Here is an 8,222-nt window from a genome sequence, read left to right as displayed (position 1 = left end):
TTTAAGAAAATACAATATTTTAGACTCTATTCACTAATAACTGATGGTATTTGAGAACTTTTGGTCACCAAAAGGAAGGAAAGCACTAGGGGGGTACTTCATATGAGCCGAGAGGTAGAAACAAGTTACTAAACTAGGCAAATCTTCCTCGCACAAAGCATTTTAAGGAATACAAAATAAATGTTTTTAAGGAGACAACCTAGTTGGAACACAGCCTTTTTTTTTTATTCAGTTGTGGGAGAAATACCATGAAAAACTCATTTACATTCAACATGCTGTATATTTTATTTATTGATTGATGTCTAGGAAGAATGATGGAGAAGGCAATGGCATCCCACTCCAGTACTCTTGCCTGGAAAATCCCATGGACGGAGGAGCCTGATAGGCTGCAGTCCATGGGGTCGCTGAGAGTCGGACACAACTCAGTGACCTCACGTTCACTTTTCACTTTCATGCATTGGAGAAGGAAATGGCAACCCACTCCAGTGTTCTTGCCTGGAGAATCCGAGGGACGGGGGAGCCTGGTGGGCTGCCGTCCATGGGGTTGCACAGAGTCGGACACGGCTGAAGCAGCAGCAGCAGGAAGAATGATATTAGTGATGTTGAAACAAGAAAAACTTTTTCTTCTGTAAATCTCATGCCTCCCATTTTAAATAGTTTCCATGACGGAAATACTACACGTTCAATACTCCCATTTCTCTGATAGACTCAGTCAATATGTAACAGGTGAGCCTTGCCATGATTAACGCTTTTAGTACTTTAAGCATTTTCTCTACATGATAGTACTTTGAATGTTTGGTGGGTTTTTGTTTTGTTTTGTTTTGTTTTGTTTTTCATTTTGAGAACATAAAGCAAAACTCTGATGTATTGATACTGCCACTGACAGCAAATATTTTGTTTTCAAAATCCTTTTACTTTTTCTCTGAGTTACATTGGAATAGAAAATTTTTATACTTGCTAAAGTAACACAGAGTTATTTTAAACATCAAAAAATCAATCTCTTTATTTGGCAAAGAAATATTTCTAAGCATGCAATAACTAGGACTCAGTTTAAATATATTATTTGTATCTTCTATGTCACTTGGCTTTGTCTCCAGAGGAATTGACATTAGAAAATTCCATGAACCCTTAAAGTATCTTATTATAAAGAAATAACTGATATGACGATTTCCTCCATTTCAGCTTTTATCATTAGTGTGTGTCAAAGTGGGCTTCCCTGGTGGCTCAGCAGTAAAGAATCTGCCTGCCAGTGTAAGAGATACAGGAGACAGTTCAGTTCCTGGGTTGGGAAGATCCCCCGGGGAAAGAAATGGCAACTGACTCCAATATTCTTTCCAGGAAAATCCTGTGGATAGAGGAGTCTGGTGGGCTACAGTTCATGGGGTCACAAAGAGTCAGAAATGACTGAGCATGCACAAACACGTTAATAATTATCCTTCTTAATACTGTACTTCCTTTATAACTTTTGATTTTGGTAATACATAGCAGAGACTAGATATCTGTCTCCCTGTCAGAAAAACTGAAAATGGGCTCTCTCGCACTGAAAAGTAGATTGAAACTGGTGACCTCTCCTAACATTCTGCAATAACAAGGAGATTATAAGGTTTTTCATGTTTTATTTTCCTGACATTCCTCTGAAGTAGAAGAGCAAATACACTTCCTCTCATCTTATAGCTGAAGAGGAAAGCTGTAACTTTCCCCCAAGTCATGTTCCCTGTAGATCTGAAATTTAAACCTTTGTCTTTTGACTCTTTCTCTTTACAGAATAACCAAAGTAGCTTATAAACAACTTGTCTTTCCATTATTAGAAACTTCTTAGATGACCTCTTCCTTCCTAAACTCTTGGGATTCTTTTTTCCCACTAGTAATGCTATTTCTAAAATAATGTTGTTAGAGTTATGAAGTTGAGCTAATCACCTGACTATAGATGAACCATCGAAGCAACCCAGTGGAAAAATATAAAAGATAGAATTTAATCTTCAAGTTAAAATCTCATGGTTAATCATGCAAGTAAAAGATTTATCACATTTATTTGTGATCACTGAATTAAATCTTCATGACAGTTAACATCATACAGCCTTTTGATAAAACAGCATTTACATTTTAGAGTGCTTTACCACAAATTTGAAATTGAAACGTGAAAAAGGGTCACATGTTTCCAGGATCAAATGAGTAGTAAGGGCCTCAAAACACATTCTAAGATGCTGGTTAAATGTGGTTTGGGCATGATTTTACAAATATAAACTATTTGAGAAACTGTAAGTTTTTTGTAATCAAATGCATTATCTTTCAAAACTTAAACATTATAATAACAAAACAGCAGTGCTATTCTAAGCAGAACATTCCTTCTTAGGAATTAGTTGTTTTACTATCCCAGAGATATATCTGGAACAGGGTCTAGTTCACAATAACCGCTTAATAAATATTTGTTGAATGGATAAATAAATGAGTCTCAAGTTCTGGAGAGAAGCATGGAATGCAGCCATAGATTTGAGGATGGCAGCTAAAATGGAGGGAGCTGAATTCATGCCAGATGGATGAAAGAAGAGTCTGTAGTCTCAGAAGTTCTCAAGAATGCACACAGATAAGAAGTATAAGTTTCCATAGGAAGAGATTTCATTATTATTTTGATTATATCGTTTCATCTGTAATTGGAGATCAGTAAGATAATCAGAACAAAAGAAATATATAAAAACAATAACTGTCAGACACAAAAGATAACTTAGAAAATGCAAATGAAATTGTGTTATTGATGATAGTAGACATATATAAAAAAACAGAAAGAAATTTCACAAAAATAGACAGGATTTACATGCAAAAATTATAAAGCTCCACTTAAAGACTTAAAAGAAAATTTGAATAACAGAGCACTAACCCCAAATTAGATGATAAACCTTGCAATCAACATTCTAGTGGCCCACTATGCACCTATCAGGACAGTCCAAATCCACAGCACCAACACCACCAAACGCTGGTGAGGATACAGAACAACAGAAACTCTCATTTATTCCTGGTGAAAGCTGCTGGTGCAAGACAGTATATTCACATTGAAAGATAGTTTGACAGTTTCTCATAAAACTAAATAAATTCTTACCATATAATCCAGCAATTGAGCTCCTTGGTATTTACCCAAAGGAGTTGAAAAGTTATATCCACACAGAAACCTCCACACAGATGTCTATGGCAGCTTTACCCATCATTGTTAAGACCTGGAAACAACCAAGATGTCCTTCAGGAGGTGATGGATAAAGAAACTGTGGTACATCAAACAATGGAATAGTATTCAGCACTAAAAGGAAATGAGCTAATAAGCCTTGAAAAGCTATGGAGGAAATTTAAATGTATATCTCCAAGTGAAAGAAGTCAGTCTATAAGAATTACATACTATATTATTTCAATAGTATGATATTCTGGAAAAAGGAAAAATATAGAGACAGTGAGATTAGTGGTTATTAATGGTTTTCAGGGGTTGGGGGGAGGGATATGAACAGGCAGAGCGCAGAACACTTTTAGGTCAGTGAAACTGTACTGTATGATATAATGGTGAATACATGTCATATATATGATCTCATTTTGGTCAAAAACATGTATGCACATATATGGTTTGAGAAGAGATGGAAGTGATCCTCTCTGAGCAGCGGGATTAGATGAGCAGGAAAGGGTACTTATTACTTCCACACTCCACTCTGCATAAACTATATTTACAACTTAAAACATAACTAAAATGACCTTGGGAATGTTATCTACATAATCATGACAACCCAATATGACATAGGTGCTAGACAGAGTAACAAACTATAAATCACTAAAAGATTGGTAACACAGGCAAAGCCAGAACTAAACATTCCGATTCTGAGCCTAGGTTTTTCCCATTGCCCAGGTCACAATAACAAAAAAGATGACGTTTAGGGAACTCAGTCCAAGTGCTGCTGCTGATGGTAATACTAGTGATTGTCACTTGTAACGGCCTATCACAGGCCAAGTGCTGTGCCAGAGGCTTTACATATTTTACCTAATTTAATCCTCACAATCCTTTCAGGCTTCACAAGTGAGGAAACTCAAGTCAAGAGAATACAAGTATTTTGCCCAAAGTCAACAGTGTTAGTAAGTGCCAGAGCCAGAATTCACATTGAAGTTTAATCAGACTCCAAGTTCTTTTCCTCACAACAGCTGAATTGCCTCTAAATAAAATAGAAATAGAAGAAAACATTAATTAAATAAAACACATCTTGAAAGAAAATTTCATCTCTAATAGTGAAAAATGTAGTGTATCTTAATGAATAACATTTAATTTTAACTGTAGTAAGCATAGCAAACTCTTCTCTAACATATAATTCACCCATAGCTCTCCATGTTTATACTTAAGCTTCACAGTGACTCTTTTCAGTAATCTGGCCTGTAGGCCAATGTATCAAATAAAGATGGAAAAGCAGCATAAAATCACTTTTGTATCAGTAAAGGGCTCTCAACTGGAAAAAAAAAAAAAAGAAAGAATTATCCTTCCCTGCAAGCATGTGAAAAGATTACATATTTGCACTCTTCATTCCTCCATGAGCTAATCCTAGCTTCCTTACTGCCAAGCTTCTGAACATTTACATAAAGGAGAGGTTTGTTATCACTTATTACTGGATTCAGCAGATCACATGCAAAATGTGCAAAGACATGATTAAAAATCTTTGATCTCTTAATCAAAAGAGTAAGCAATATTAATTCATTTGGCAAGTGTGATACATATACTCTGCTGTAATACTGTCTTGCATTTGAGATTGCCACACTACAATAATTTCTTCATTAATGAAGGTTTGCTGCTTTGTGATTTCACTGTGGCTCTAGGCAATAATATCCTTTCTAGATCATTGGCTAAATTTGGTGTGACTTTATCTTATAAAATAATCCTATCCTTTATAAAATATAAATTTTGCCTTCATGGCATTTGATTCTGTAAAGTTCATAGGCAGAAATATCACTGAGAACTGTGTAAATGAGGAGAGTGAAAAAATCTTCAAATTGAATTAGAAATAAGCTTCAAATTCAAAAGCCCATTGCATTTCTGTTGGTATTAATTTTGTGAAGCAAGAAAGGAAAAAGCCTTCCAAATCTTATTACTGCCCCATTCAATAATGGGGATAGATTGATAATAAATAATTACAACACAAAGAAGGATTCACATTAATGTTGCAACAAAAGAAGAAGTGGCATGCTAATTATTCCTAGAAGGATCCTGGAAGACTTCATGAAAAAGATATCAGTCAGTTCAGTCACTCAGTCGTATCCGACTCTTTGAGACCCCATGGAATGCAAGCACGCCCAGCTTCCCGGTCCATCTCCAACTCCCAAAGCTTGTTCAGACTCATGTCCGTTGAGTCGGTGATGCCCTCCAACAATCTCATCCTCTATCGTCCCCTTCTCTTCCTGCCTTCAATCTTTTCCAGCATCAGGGTCTTTTCCAATGAGTCAGTTCTTCACATCAGGTGGCCAAAGTATTGGAGTTTCAGCTTCAGCATCAATCCTTCCAATGAATATTCAGGATTGATTTTCCTTTAGGATTGACTGGTTGGATCTCCTTGCAGTCCAAGAGACTCTTGAGAGTCTTCTCCAACACCACAGTTCAAAAGCATCAATTATTTGGCACTCAGCTTTCGTTACAGTCCAGCTCTCACATCCATACATGACTACTGGAAAAACCAGAGCTCTAACTAGATGGACCTTTGTTGCCAAAGTAAAGTCTTTGCTTTTAAATATTCTGTCTAGGTTGGTCATAGTCTTTCTTCCAAGGAATAAGTGTCTTTTAATTTCATGGCTGCAGTCACCATCTGCTGTGATTTTGGAGCCCCCCAAAATAAAGTCTGTCACTGTTTCCATTGTTTCCTCATCTATTTGCCATGAAATGATGGGACCAGATGCCATGATCTTAGTTTTCTGAATGCTGAGTTTTAAGCCAACTTTTTCACTCTCCTCTTTCACTTTCTTGAAGAGGCTCTTTAGTGCTTCTTTGCTTTCTTCCATGAGGGTGGTGTCATCTGCATATCTGAGGTTATTGATATTTCTCCTGGAAATCTTGATTCCAGCTTGTGCTTCATCCAGTCAGGCATTTCTCATGATATACTTTGCATATAAGTTAAATGAGCAGGGTGACAATACAACCTCTTTTCCATATTCGGAACCAGTCTGTTGTTCCATGTCCGGTTCTAACTGTTGCTTCTTGACCTGCATACAGATTTCTCAGGAGGCAGGTCAGATGATCTGGTATTCCCATTTCTTGAAGAATTTTCCACAGTTTGTTGTGATCTACATAGTCAAAGGCTTTTTTTTCTAAGGAAAAGACATAATTTGAATTAATCTCTGACGAATAGGCAGAATCAGGAAGTGGAGGGGAAAGGAAAGATGTGAAGTAGGATGGAAAAAGCATAGAGTCTTGAATGCTCATCTAAGTGGTGAATCTTTACTCTGTGATAAATATAGAGCTACCGGATTTTGCGCTCAAAAGTAATATGATTCAGACTTATGAGGAGTACTCTGATGGAACTGTGAAGGGTACACAAATTAAAGGAAGAATATGGTGGCAAAACCAGTGGTGAAGTTACTTCAGTGATTGGTTTATTTGTCTGTCTGCTGAGTTGTCACAAGCATCTCCAGGCCAGGCACCATGTTTTCCATAATGTCATACTCCCTGGGTCACACATATTTAACAGGTGCTGCTGAATGCATGTAGGAAAGGGGATGGGCTCTTGTACTACGCAAATGGATGTGGGAAAGCAGAGATGAAACAGACACAGTATAACTGAGGAGGTGACATTGTAAAGAGATGTTATCTGGTTGGATGTAGATGCTGAGGAAGACAAAGAAATAAAATCCTTACATAATTTACCCTGATAAAAATTTACTGAGTACTTACTATGTGCCCCAGTGTGGTAGATATTAAATATATAAATGTAAATTAATATCTTGTCCCTACTGTAAAAAAACTAGGGGTGATATAAAGTGAATAGATAATAATATATACAAATAAAATAATATGCAATATTTTACAAAATAATGTGTAAACAAAGTTTACAAATTACAAAGAAATGTAATTGTGTCTGGGGAGAATGAGGGAAGACTCCATTGAGCAAATGGTGGTGGTGGTTGAGCAGGACTTTGAAGAATAAATAGGAGTTTTCAAGATAAAGAGGTTCAGAGCCTATCTCACACAGAAGAATTAAACTTTTTAAGTATGTGGAGGTCTCAACAAACTTCTCCCCCCATGTGTGTGTTTGTATGTGTACATATGTGTTTGAGCATTTTGCAAAAGCACAGATTGCAACAGGGAACTTGGAACTAACGGGAAATGAGATTGGAGAGGTGGACAGGGGATAAAAGTCTCTGCATTGCAAGCCAAAGAGCATGAACTTTATTCTGTGTGTAGATGGGGGTCAGTTAAGCTATTAAACTGTGTATCAGCTTGTAGATCTACCCATCAGAAAAGAGAAGATGGGAAGCATGTTGATGAAAACTTGGTGAATGGATTGGCAGGAGGGGAAAGAAGGTGTGTAAGTGTGAAGAGATAATGGTAATGGGAGAGTCTATTAGATGAAAGCAGGTTGGATGAAAGATTGTGAAGTCTACTAAGAGAGTGATGAGAGAAGGATAGGTAGAATGAAATAAAGAGATATTGAGGTAATACCACTGGACAAATTCAGTGACATGGGATGTGAAACAACCAACTCTGAGGTAGAGTTGTGCCACGTAATGAAGAGTCCATTTGGGGTACGCTGCATCTGAAGCATCTCTGGCATACCCAGGGGGATGTTTCTGTAAACAGTGAGATTTATGTCTGTGATTTAGGGGTAATATCAGTGCTAGTGCTCAAGTTACACACTCGGAAGGAGGATGACACTACTGGCCAAAGTATGGAATACAATTTAGAAATACACAATTAACAATTCTAATTGTTAATACAATTTTTGTAATTATTAATACAACAATTATAATTTTTGCTGTTGTTGCATTTGATTAGCTGGTGGAATAACCATGTGGATATGTCCCTATGGAGTTCGGAAGTATGATACTTCCATACTGTGAAATATTTTGAAGCCTTTTAAAGGATTAGATAGCTCCATATGTATCAGTTGGGCTCCCTGGCAGCTCAGATGGTAAAGAATCTGCTTGCAATGTGGGAGACCTGAGTTCAATCCCTGAGTTGGGAAGATCTCCTGGAGGAGGTCATGGCAATCCACTCCAGT

At 37.0% G+C, this 8,222-nt stretch overlaps 1 long non-coding RNA gene across 8 annotated transcripts in view; it reads right to left on the bottom strand.

Moving 5' to 3' along the window:
• Positions 1 to 203: 203 nt before the first annotated feature.
• The window catches only part of LOC105615111 (uncharacterized), a 95,401-nt gene continuing 87,382 nt past the window's right edge, over positions 204 to 8,222 (bottom strand). For 7 of the 8 annotated variants that reach the window (XR_009597001.1, XR_009596992.1, XR_009596995.1 and 4 more), the window contains one exon: positions 204 to 6,312. This is a non-coding gene — a long non-coding RNA (uncharacterized LOC105615111). The remainder of the gene's footprint in view (positions 6,313 to 8,222) is intronic. The other variant, XR_009596998.1, reaches the window with a different exon arrangement.

This window comes from Ovis aries, chromosome 1 (genome assembly GCF_016772045.2).
Source record: "Ovis aries strain OAR_USU_Benz2616 breed Rambouillet chromosome 1, ARS-UI_Ramb_v3.0, whole genome shotgun sequence".
Taxonomy (NCBI): Eukaryota; Metazoa; Chordata; class Mammalia; order Artiodactyla; family Bovidae; genus Ovis; species Ovis aries.
Note: the sequence above shows the minus strand (reverse complement) of the source record. Positions and strands in the feature narration are given on the sequence as shown.